This window comes from Lithobates pipiens, unplaced genomic scaffold, assembly GCF_037356315.1.
Source record: "Lithobates pipiens isolate NorthernLeopardFrog02 unplaced genomic scaffold, aLitPip1_a1.2 Scaffold_18, whole genome shotgun sequence".
NCBI lineage: Eukaryota > Metazoa > Chordata > Amphibia > Anura > Ranidae > Lithobates > Lithobates pipiens.
In genome coordinates, this window is record NW_027507758.1 from 615,987,734 (window position 1) to 616,001,424 (window position 13,691).

Genomic DNA, 13,691 nt, shown 5'->3' on the forward strand with positions numbered 1-13,691 from the left:
TTTATTTTTTGAGCTATAAATAAAATAAAACTAAAATTTTGTGAAAAAAATGCCTTTTTCTTTGTTTCTGTCATAAATCTTTGCTAATTAGTAATTTTTCTTCATAATTTTTTTGCCAAAATTTATACTGCTACATTTCTTTGGTAAAAATAACCCACATTAGTATATATTATTTGGTCTTTGTGAAAGTTATAGAGTCTAAAAAACTATGGTGCCAATCACTGAAAATTGATCACATCTGATCAGGCCTTCAGTACATCAGGTGTACCTCATTTCTTGAGACACTAACAAGTCAGGAAAGTACAAATACCCCCCAAATGACCCCTTTTTAGAAAGTAGACATTCCAAGGTATTAAGTTAGTAGCATGGTGAGTTTTTTTAAGTTGTCATTTTTTCCCACAATTCTTTGCAAAATGAATATTTTGTTTTAATTATTATTTTTTTTTTACAAAATTGTCATATTATCAAGTTATTTCTCACACACAGCATATGCATACAACAAATTACACCCCAAAATACATTCGGCTACTCTTCCCGAGTATGGCAATACCACATGTGTGAGACTTTTACACAGCCTGGCCACATACAGAGCACCAACATTGAAGTAGTACCTTCAGACGTTCTATGAGCAAAAATGACGCATCTCATTTCTCAACCACCTATTACACTTTTGAAATACCGGGACAATGGAATTTCCCATAAAATTACCCCATTTTGGAAAGCAAACACCCCAACGTATAATCTGTGTGGCATAATGGGTCTTTTGAACGGTTAATTTTTTTCCAGAAGTTTTTGGAAAATGTGGAAAAAAAATGAAAACGCATTTTTTTTTACACAAAGTTGTCAATTTATAAGTTATTTATAACACATAGCATGTATATAGAAAAAATTACACCCCAAAACACATTCTGCTACTCCTCCCAAGTATGGTGATACCACATGTGTAGGACTTTTACACAGCCTGGCCACATACAGAGGCCGAACATTGAAGTAGTACCTTCAGGCGTTTTAGGAGCATAAATGACACATCTCATTTCATTCCTACCCATCAGACTTTTGAAGGTCCTGGAGCACCAGGACAGTGCAATTGCCCACAAAATGAACCCATCTTGGAAAGCAAACACTCCAACGTATATATTCTATGATGTGATAGGTACTCTGGTACTCATATGGACTGTGACAGGTACTCAGATGAACTGTGACAGGTACTCAGATGAACTGTGACAAGTACTCAGGTACTCAGATAAACTGTGACAGGTACTCGGGTACTCAGATGGACTGGGACGGGTACTCAGATGAACTGTGACAGGTACTCGGGTACTCTGATGGGCCATGACAGGTACTTGGGTACTCTGATGGGCCGTGACAGGTACTCGGGTACTCTGATGGGCCGTGACAGGTACTCGGGTACTTTGATGGGCCGTGACAGGTACTTGGGGTACTCGGATGGACCGTGACAGGTACTCGGGTACGCCGATGGGCCGTCACAGGTACTCGGGTACTCTGATGGACTGTGACAGGTACTCTGGTACTCAGATGGTCTGTGATGCCGCGTACACACGTAGCGGACTATCCGACGGACTTAGTCTGGCGGACTTCCCGCCAGACTGTCCGTCGGACTTTCCGAACGGGCTACTTGCCCACACACGGCACTTTTTCAGCAGACTAATATGGCGTACTAAGTCCACCGTACTATCTGCCCTACTTTTGAAATGAACGGACTCGCCCACACACGCGGAGCAAAGTCCGCTCATTTCGAGCGGGGTCTCCAGGTAGGCGGGGCCCGCAAAGGAGACGTCGCTGGCCCCGCCACCTGGTATGGACTTAAAGGGGAACCCCAACGCCGAAAAAAAAATCGGCGTGGGGGTTCCCCCAGGTCCACATCAGACCCTTGTCCGAGCACGCTACCCGGCCGGCCAGGAAAGTGGGGGACGAGCGAGCGCCCCCCCCCCCCTCCTGAGCCGTACCAGGCCGTGTGCCCTCAACATGGGGGTTGCCTTGGGGAAGGGGGGCCGCGCAGCCCCCCCACCCCAAAGCATCTTGTCCCCATGTTGATGAGGACCAGGGCTCCTCCACTAGCAAAAGAGCTAGAAGAAGATAGCGGAGGAGTCCGGTGAGAAGACCCCCCCGAAGACGGAAGACCCGCGGAGCTGTGCAATAAACTATTTTATCTTGTGTGTTGTGTTTTGGGCACGTTGAGGGCACGCGGCCTGGTATGGCTCGGGGGGGGCACTCGCTCGTCCCCCCCTTTCCTGGCCGGCCGGGTAGCGTGCACCGGACAAGGGTCTGATGTGGACCTGGGGGGACCCCCACGCCGATTTTTTTTCGGCGTTGGGGTTCCCCTTTAAGTCCATACCAGGTGGCGGGGCCAGCGACGTCTCCTTCGTGGGCCCCGCCTACCTGGAGACCCGCTCGAAATGAGCAGACTTTTCTCTGGGCGGGAAAAGTCCGCTCATTTCAAAAGTACGGCGGACTGGCACACACACGGCCGGATTGTCCGCCGAAATGCGAGTCCGGCGGGAAGATTGGAGTGCAAAACTACTTTCTAAGTCCGCCGTACTTTCGGGTCAAAAAATTCTGCCGGAGGCTACACACAGGGGGATTGTCGGACTTTTCCACCTGATTGTTTGATCGTGTGTACGCGGCATGACAGGTACTCTGGTACTCAGATGGACTGGGACAGGTACTTGGGTACGCTGATGGACTGTGACAGGTACTCGGGTACTCTGATGGACTGTGACGGGTACCCGGGTACTCTGATGGACTGCGACAGGTACCCGGGTACTCTGATGGGCTGTGACAGGTACTCGGGTACTCTGATGAACTGTGACAGGTACTTGGGTACTGTGATGGGCTGTGACAGGTACTCGGGTACTCTGATGGGCTGTGACAGGTACTCGTGTACTCTGATGGACTGTGACAGGTACTTGGGTACTCTGATGGGCTGTGACAGGTACTCGGGTACTCACGCCGCCACCGACATGCGCGCGCAGCACGCTCGCATGCACGCACCGTGCACAGTGGGGGTGTGACCATCTGTGATCGGCCGTGACTTCATCACGACCGATCACGTGGTAAACAGCCATACCCAATGGCTGTTCACCCCCTTCGGTGGCGAGTGGTGTCTCCGTGACACGCCGCCACCGTAGAAACAGGCATTCGCGTGCATTCCCTGTTTAAATGGGAGGACGTCATATGATTGCCTCCCGCCACAATAGGTGCGCCGTCTGGCCATCATTTGACGGCCGGCGGTCAGGAAGTAGTTAAACAAACCGCAGGAGATGGTTTCTAGTGATGTGACCAAGGCGAAGGCAGAGGTGAAGTGAGCTGGAAGGCTTTAAGTAGGCAGGTCAGACGAGCATAATCAGGAACAGCTGCTAACTGTGGAGAGAGAAGAGAGCTGGCAATTAGCCGACAGCTGAGTGGCCAGCCCAGAGAAGGAAGGGCTAAGCCAGCCCTGACACCTAAATACTGAAATGTGCACTTAAAACTGTAATTTTATAACTTTTGGATATGCCAGTAAAAACTTGGCTGTGTCAGTAAATTGTGAGTGTGATGTCAGTAAATTTCTGGTAGGTTTAATGAATGAATGAATGAGTGACTTGTATAGCGCTACCTATGAGAACTGAATCGCCTCAGGGAGCTTTTGCCGTCGGTGTCTATCTGCGATATAGCACAGTCCTTTACCCCAAGGGTCCCGACACGCTTACTTAGGCTGGTGTCAGAAACCATTAAATCAGACCGAGACAGAAGTACAGTTAAATCACACTTATTTAATAATAAAAGTAAAAAGAACAAACATAGTCAAAACATAGCCAGAGTTCAGTAACCAGAATGGATAGTCAGCCAAGCCAGAAGTCAGGGATCAATGTAGTGGAACAGCAAGCAGGATCTGGAGCCAGAAGGAATGTCAGCAAAGCAAGTCTTTAAACAGGAACGCAGGAGATAGTCTCTGTGATGTTGAACAAGGCGAAGGCAGAGAACCACTGGGCTGAATGGCTTAAGTAGGCAGGACTGACGAGCAGGATATCATCAACAGCTGAGTAACTGTGGAGAGATAGGAGCTGGCAATTAGCCGACAGCTGAGCAGCCAGCTCAGAGAAGGAAGGGCTGAGCCCAGCCCTGAAAAAATAAATAAATCTAACAATAAATAAACACACGGATACTTTTTTACAAGTCCATTAATGGAAAACAAAAAGTCACACGGCTATCCCACAATGTAAATCAAACAAATTGTCCAGCAATACAGATTCAAATCAATCACAATGAATAAAGTTTGATGCTGCTGAGAGAAAGAAAAAAAACCTGCTGACTGACATACTCAATATGCTGTCACTCACACACAACAAATGAGACCCCTCCATTAAAAGTAAACTAAAGCCTCGTACACACGATCAGATTTTTCGGCAGACAAAGCGTCAGACTTTTGTCTGAAGAGCGTGTGCCATGAACTTGTCTTGCATACAAACGGTACATCATTGTTGGCCAACAAACACGAACGTAGTAACGTACTATGAGGAATTTCAGCTCTTGAGCGCCACCCTTTGGGCACCTTCTGCTAATTTCGTGTTTGGTGAGCATTGATTCTGAGCATGCGTGTTTGTACTTTGGACTTTTGTGCGACGCACTTGTGTACGCACGATACGAAAATCTGACAACAGACCGATGTCCGCTGAAAATTTACTAGCCTGCCATCCAACATTTGTTGGTGGAAAGTTGGCCAACAATTGTCTGACGGAGCATACTAACAGTCGGATTTTAGGCAAACGGTCTGTCATCACACAATTCCCGGATGAAAATCCGATCGTGTGTACGAGACTTAAGTGTCGGAGTCTCCCAGGTGGATAAAATAAATTTTCATTGTTGGTATCAGAGGGGCAAGATAAGTATCATTGTTGTTGTCAATGGGATAAACTAAGCCACCTGTTGATGTCAGTAGGACAAACTAAGCCCCATTGTTGAGAAGAACAATCAATGAGAACCAAGTCTAATTCCAGCCCGGCATTGGTGGTCATTGGTGATACTTACCTGATCACACACTCCCGCTGCCTATCTGCTAACACGGGAGTAAGGCTGGGTTCACACTATTGCGAATTGGATGCGGGTCTCTCCTCATCCAATTCGCATGACAAGAGAGTATGACTGGCTGTCTATAGACCTGATTCGCACATCTCGGGGGTGGCCACAGAAGTGTCCTGTGCGTCTTTGGCTCCATTTCAGGTCCAAATTCAGACAAGAATTCTGAGGTAGTTCGGAAATTGAAACGTTGCTTGGGAAAGCTTCGGACCCCCTGCCGTGAGCCGCACCGCACACAGTGTGAACCCAGCCTTATACTTTCACTATCAGAAAGGAGATCACGGCTCCCAACAGTCTGGTATAATTGAAGTGCCTGCGCGATTTGCGTTTTGCCTTTTTTTTTTTACACTGTATATAGCTGGTTTCTAAGGAGGGGGCCGGGAAGCCAGCTGCCGCGTCCTTAGCAACCGAGTCATCAGTTGTCAGCGTGCTTCCCCGCTGAATGTGAAAAAAAAGTATTGCCGTCTTAAAAAAAATTGAGAGAAAAAACAGCGTCCCCCCCCCCCCCCAAGTCCATATCAGGCCCTTTTAACCCTTTCTCGTGGGCAGGGAAAAAGCGCCCTGCTACTGGCGCTTATAGCGCCACAAAATTGACAGTAAAGCACCGCTAAAAACAGTGGTGCATTACCGCCGATGCACCCACCGCCCCAGTGTGAAAGGGACCGAAAGCTTTTGCCATCTCCTCTGCCATTTATTGTGACGGTGACCTCACTGACAAATAAAGAGGCTCAAGATACAAAAAGGACCGACTCGCCTTGCGTGTAAAAGGTCCTCACCTTACTGGATGAGCCTGAAGTCCTTTTCCAAGATTGGCACTGCCGTGGTTACTGGTGGAAGTTGAACGTTTTCTGGGATCCTGCTTTACTCAAGGCTTGATTTGACCCATAGGGGTCTCCATTTGAGGTGAGAGGCTGGGGGAAACGAGTGGCGCACCACGGATGGTGATAGTATTTGGATGAAGCTGATATCGATCGATTATATTGCACATGCACTTTTTTCTTCTGTTTTATGAACTACCTTATGGAGATCTGTCTCTTCCTTAGTGGAGTCTGATTGCACTTTCATCACTTCTGGATTTTGCAGTTCATTGCCTTTTATGCACTTTATGAGAATTTTGGACGTTATTAGAATTTGTATTGCACCACTTGCACTTTTGAAATCTATTTGCACTTTAGTATTTTGTTTGCACTTTATGAATATTATCTATGTTTATTACTTTGCAATGCATTGAAGATTGTCTACACTGGATTTTGCAACACATTGGCTGCAGCTTATCTTTGAAAGTGGCTGACAGTCAGTGTGTTTCAATCATTTATTACTGTTCATTTTTGTAGCGGCGGCTCCTGAAGAGCACACGCTGTGCGTTTTTTCAAAGTTAAGGTTATACCTAAACTGCAGTTTGGTTTGGGTACAATTGTCTAAATTTGGACTTCAGCGTCAGTGTGACTGGACTGTGAGATGTTCAGCCTGGCCACAGGGGGCACTGTCTCTTCTGGCAGGCATGGAACTATGGTCTGGTTAGGTCACTCCCTGATGAAGTCACGTGATCAATGACGATACGCGTAGGATTGGCTTAGGAGGATACCGGAAGTGACGTCCGGGGTACGAACGAGGAGTTTGTTCGTTTTTTAGCTGTAACTTTTGCCTAATATTGTGCTACTAAATGTGAGTACCCAGGACTATGTCCTTTCTATAATAAAGTTTGTCTAGCATTACTTCACTATTGGAGCCCCTTCTCTCTTTTTTTGGTTGCGATCTATGGTCCATGGCTGAGTACCTAGAGGGGATTGCCTGGGGTGTCTGCACCAGCTGAGAACATACATTCTAACTACTGGTACTGGAACGTATTGCTGTTTAACTGACAGCAGTGAGGTAAGGTACCCACTGCACTCAGTGTGTGAGCACCTGTCTTGAGGATCTGGGAGATCACCGGTGGAATTATCCCCTGCTTTCATCCACGGAATTAGTCCGTTATATAGCACAGTGTGGACCCACTTATTGCATGGCTTGATATGGATTGCCTTTTTTTCTATAAATAGAGACACTCTAAGGCCGCGTACACACGGGCGGACTGTTCGCCCAACTTTGTTCGTCAAACAATCCGACAAACAGTCCGCTCAAAATTTGCATGAACGGACTTGACCACACACGATGAACGAACAGTCCGCTGAAAGCGTGCGCGATGACGTGAACGGCACGTACGACGGGACGAAAAATTCGACGTCCAATACACTGCAATGCAACCTTCGCCGTGTAAATCCTTTCTGAGCATGCGCGAAACTTAGTTTGTCGAACAAGCCTACATACGAGCGGACTGTCCGCTGAAACCAAGTTTCAGCGGACTGTCTTACGGAAATTCCGAAAAACTTTGTTCGTCAGACTGTCCGCTGAAACTGTCCGCTGAAGCCCACACACGAGCGGACTGTCCGCTGAAACACTGTTCAGCGGACAAAGTTGGGCGAACAGTCCGCCCGTGTGTACGCGGCCTGAGGCCGCGTACACACGCGGGGACTGTTCGCTCAACTTTGTTCGTCAAACAGTTTCAGCGGACAGTCCGCTCAAAATTAGCATGGACGGACTTGCCCACACACGACGAACGAACAGTCCGCTGAAACCGTGCGCGATGACGTGAACGGCACGTACGACAGGACTAGAAAACGACGTCCTATACACTGCAATGCAACCTTCGGCGTGTAAATTCTTTCTGAGCATGCGCGAGACTTAGTTTGACGAACAAGCCTACACACGGGCGGACTGTCCGCTCAAACCAAATTTCAGCGGACAGTTTTTCGGAATTTCCGAAAAACTTTGTTCGTCAGACTGTCCGCTGAAACTGTCCGCTGAAGCCCACACACGAGCGGACTGTCCGCCGAAACACTGTTCAGCGGACAAAGTTGAGCGAACAGTCCCCGCGTGTGTACGCGGCCTTAGAATTCCGTTTTTTGGATTGTGCTTTTTTATTTTTATTTTTATTAATATTTGTTTCACTGGATGCACTTTATGGATTGAGACACATTTTGGATTTTATATTTTTTGTATTTTTATTATCACTGGTTGAATTATATTTGTGATTCCACTACCTATTTTCACTTGCACTTTACTAGGAATATTTGTATTACCTGGATTTGGAATATTTATACTGGTCACAGTACAATGGTTTTTATAATGTTTAAATGGCATTGATACACTTTAAATAGGTTGTACATTTTGAAATAATTTATTTTAAATAGTCACATAGAGTGTATTTTAGATTCTGTATGCGATTATTTATTCACTATTTGTTATCACTATCTAGGTATTTATTGAATTAATTTAATCTTTTTGTGGAGCGCAACACCACTTTTCTATCTATGGTCTGGTTAGGTGCTTAAGTTACTCTCTCCCGGAGCCCGCCCAGTGGGAGTGACGCTCTTACCGTGCTTTCCGGGAGAGGGTATTTAAGAGGCAGACTTCACGTGGTTCGGGGTTCTGGTCCAGAATGATGTACTGACTTCATGGTCCTGGTCCTCCTGACCAGCCCACAGGAAGGCTATGGCCTGGGGTGCGGAACCACCCGATCTTGATGACTCAGGGCTGGCTAGCCCGAGGCAAGGAAACCAAAGGAGTATTCTGAGGTGTTTGGGTGCCGTCTCTGGTTTGGGAGAGACCCAGTGACTTCACGCTATCCAAGGGAGGACTCTTCAGAAGAAGGCCACGTACTTGTTGGTTTCTTAGTAAGAGCCTGGAGGAGCTGGAGTACCCAAGAGAATCCGGTCTCGTGGATATCGCCAAGCTGGCTGAAAGATCCATGTGAGTGTTCTTTAAGTTTAGATTCCCTACATGTTCTACAACAACGTCTGTGGCAGAGACATTACCCTGTATGTTCTACAACAACGTCTGTGGCAGAGACTTTTTTAAGCCTATCTCTGCTGTGAAGGATCCCGCTGTATAATCCTGTGTGCTCCGTTTGGGTCCCACTCATTGGATGCGGACATGTAAGAAATTCAAGGGGTCTGATATAGCGTAGTATCTTTTATTAATGATAATGCCCTACCCCCCTTTTACAAAAAGCGTTTACATAAAAAATACTGTTAGAAGCATATAGAACCAGAGTGTCAGTTGTGCCAAACAAGCGCCTCACCATCAGGTTGAAGCTCTCATGCGTCGTAGCCTACGTGTGGAGACCCGGGTCCTTGTCGGCTCCTGTTCACCCTCACTGCTCGCGTGACCACACCCTGACGCGTTTCGTGATTACGTCTTCAGATTACGCCCTCTGAAGACGTAATCACGAAACGTGTCAGGGCGTGGTCACGCAAGCAGTGAGGGTGAACAGGAGCCGACAAGGACCCGGGTCTCCACACGTAGGCTACGACGCATGAGAGCTTCAGCCTGATGGTGAGGCGCTTGTTTGGCACAACTGACACCCTGGTTCTATATGCTTTTAACAGTATTTTTTATGTAAGCGCATTTTGTAAAAGGGGGGTAGGGCATTACCATTAATAAAAGATACTACGCTATATCAGACCCCTTGCATTTCTTACATGTCCGCATCCAATGAGTGGGACCCAAACGGAGCACACAGGATTATACAGCGGGATCCTTCACAGCAGAGATAGGCTTAAAAGAGACTATTGTCTGGTAAGCGGCCATCTGAGTGGACATACACAGCGGTGAAAATCTGGTGAAGGTGTAGGACTCCACCCACGGATATCCACACATTTGGGAAGATAGATCGTATGATATATACTATAATGATGCAAAAAAGAGTGTGAAGGACTCTGTCATAATAGGATGTTGATGCTGGACTGATTAACACGTGACAGTGTTTTCCTTTATATATGATTTTTTCTATGTTTATGGGTACAAACTCTTTAAATGATTATTAATATACTAATAATGCATTTGATCTAAATGAACTGCATGGTGAAAACAGGAAATTGATGGTTTCATTAGTATGCAGTACAAGCGCTGTTAGTGGTTGTTTTTGGTTTCCCAGGTTGATCACATTGATTTATATGATATAGTTTTTTAAATAATAGCAGCTGAGATATTGAGATTTAACCCCAAGTGGGAACAATTTGATCACATATATGAGCGCTGGGGGCAGGGGCAGACACATCAGTCACTGAGTGGATACCCCTGCATAATACTTTTAATTTCTGTGGCAGAGACTTGTTCCTGAGTAAGCACCTTGTTGGCTGCTAGGCCTTGTGAGAGAAGGACTGTCCAACTTGAGGGAACATCCAGTTACGAATGGCTATTCTCTAGATGCAGTCAAAGTAAGCAAGTTATTCAACATTTTGACTTTGACACTAAGGGCCGGTTCACACTGCGGGCGATGCAAGGCGACACGACTTGCCTCGCCGCAATCTGACAAGTCGCCCCCGTTCTGTACAATGGAACCGTTCTGAGAGGAGCGACTCGAGTCGCTCCGACTCAGAAAAAAGGTTCCTGTACTACTTCTGGGCGACCTTGGGGCGACTTGCATTGACTTCTATACAGAAGTCATTTGCAAATCGCCGCTGAGGTCGCGGCAGGTCGCGGCGAGGCAAGTCGGTGTCGCCTCGCATCGCCCGCAGTGTGAACCGGCCCTAAGGCCGCGTACACACGAGAGGATTGTCCGTCCAACTTAGTCCGCTGAAACATGTTTCAGCGGACAATCCGCTCGTGTGTGGGCTTCAGCGGACTTTTTCAGCGGACAGTCTGGCGGACTAAGTCTTTCGGAATTTCCGTAATTTTGTCCGTCCAAACTTGGTTTCAGCGGACAGTCCGCTCGTGAGTAGGCATGTTGGACGGACTAAGTATGGCGCATGCTCAGAAAGGATTTACACGGCGAAAGGTTGCATTGCAGTGTATTGGACGTCGTATTTCTAGTCCCGTCGTACGTGCCGTACACGTCATCGCGCAAGCTTTCAGCGGACTGTCTGTTCGTCGTGTGTGGTCAAGTCCGTTCATTTAAAAGTTGGACGGACTGTCTGTCGGATTGTCTGACGAACTTAGTTGGGCAGACAATCCGCCCGTGTGTACGCGGCCTAAGAGTACCTGAACTTCCTTTGCAACCCTCTGATCCCAAGTTAAGAGACTGTTCATTGTCTACGTTTTTGCAAATAAAATCCATTCAAGTGGATCTGTCGTCAGTCTCTCGAGTTACTGGGCCATCTACCACGGGACACCCCTAGACATGAAGCGAATAGAACCGAAGGTAACGGAAAGCCCAAATCTAACCAGCAGCTCCTGCGGGGGTTAGTGCTACATTTTTAATTATTTATTATTCTTAGTTAGCACCACATACCTTTTTATTTACATTGCTTTCTGTGTTGGTAAAACTTATATATGTTGACGGCTTCTCACATGCTTATTTTATCCTTTTGAGTGAGTTTGGTTTTGCGCATTAGTTTAAATCTTTGCGCATCTTTTAAACTCTAGGATGAGGACGCGATGAGAGAGTAGCCAAAATCCCGGGACTGTCCTGCAGCATTCGGGAAACTTGGCAAAAATGACAAAGCCGTGTTTAACCGTTTGCCGACTGTCGCATTTACATTTACGTCGGCAGAATGGCACGGCTGGGCAAATGAGCGTACCTGTATGTCCCTTTGAATTTCCCACAGTGCCGGCCCACGAGCCCCCCCCCCGTTGCGTGCTCCGTGATCGCTCCGTGGGTCTCGCGGACTCAATGTCCGCCACTCTCCCAGCAATCGTGTCACGCAGAGGTAGAACGGGGAGATGCTTTTGTAAACAAAGCAGTTCCCCGTTCTGCCTAGTGATCACAGCTCTCTGACAGGACAGTGATCACAGCTCTCTGTCTTCGAGAGCAGCGATCACTGTCCTGTGTGTTCAAGCCCAGCCCCCTCACAGTTAGAATCCCTCCCTAGGACACACTTAACCCCTTCATCACCCCCTAGTGGTTAACCCCTTCACTGCCAGTGTAATTTACACAGTAATCAGTGCATTTTTATAGCACTGATCGCTGTATAAATGACCTTGGTCCCAAAATAGCGTAAAAAATGTCTGATGCGTCCGCCATAATGTCGCAGCCACAATAAAAAAAAAAAAAAAATCGCAGATCGCCGCCATTATTAATAAAAAAAAGAATAAAAAATGCCATAAGAAGACCCCCTATTTTGTAGAAACTATAAATTTTGCGCAAACCAATCAATATACGCTTATTGCGATTATTTTTTTACCAACACTATGTAGAATACATATCGGCCTAAACTGAGGAAAAAATCTTTTTTTTTATATATAGTGGGGGGATATTTATTACAGCAAAAAGTAAAAAATATAGCTTTTTTTTCCAAAATTGGCGCTGTTTTTTTGTTTATAGCGCAAAAAAAAAAAAAATCGGAGGCGATCAAATACCACCAAAAGAAAGCTCTATTTGTGGGAAAAAAAGGGACGTCAATTTTGTTTGGGTACAGCATCGCACGACCGCGCAATTGTCAGTTAAATCGACACTTGAGTGCCCAATCGCAAAAAGTGCTCTGGTCAGGAAGGGAGTAAAATCTTCCAGAGCTGAAGTGGTTGAACTATCTATGTTATCCTCTAATCTCTGAATTTCCTATATTGTTACCCTCCCCCTTCCCAATGTTATTGCCTTAGTTATAGTTGTACAGGCTGACTAGCGGCTCAATGTGGTGACCTCCCAGACCTACAGTGTTAACCCATTTGGGGTAGGCTGGATTGGGCCATCAAGATTTGAACGAAACCTATTTTATATGCCTTTACAATGTTTTTTATTACAATGATATGTACCATTTGCAACAATCTTAATTGTTATGTTCTCTTTTGAAAAAATAAAACATTTATGGATAAAAAAAACAAAACAAAAAAAACTATGAGAACTTTCTCAGGGCTCAAGTTCCTCTGAGCTCCACAAGGTTGTAATCTCGCTTAGACTGTAATAGGAAGGCTCTATATGGAATACAGACAAGAAGGGATGTCAGGTACAGACAGGAAGTAATGTTAGTTACAGACAGGAAGTGATGTCACATACAGACCGGAAGTTCCGGGTGAGAGGTGAGTCAGGAGTAGTGATGGGAAGTCCGGATCTTTAAAATGAATCGGTTCATTTCGAACTGCTCACTGAAATGAACTGATTCAATGAATCGATTCTTCGGTTCTTCGATTCACTTGCTGAGTCTACTGACAAGCAAGTGAACCGAAGCTCTGATTCAACCTTCTTAAATGAGTAGAATCAGAAGACGGATTCACACAGAAGGTTGGCAGGTCCTGGGGACGTTTACTTTGATTTAGTTCATCGGCGCAGAGCACAATTGTTGTCAATTGACAATTATTCCATTGTTGTCAGATTAGCGCAGTGTCATGCATCTTGGTGATACACAAACAGCTGTGTTAGGCTGGGTTCACACTTGTGCGATGCGGGAACCCTGCGATTCCACGACGGGTTCCTGCATCGCACCCGACTCGCACGACAGTTCACAACGACATATGCGAACTGCTGGGGAGTGTCATACAATGTTAATGGCACCCCCATTTCAGTTCGCATGTCGCACTGCGAAGTCTCAGTTTGGACATGAATCGAATCGCATGAGTGCTATGTGATCCGATTCTGGTGCGGACCAAAAAAAGGGTCCTGTGCGAGTTTAGTCCGAATGCGATACGATTTCAATCATACT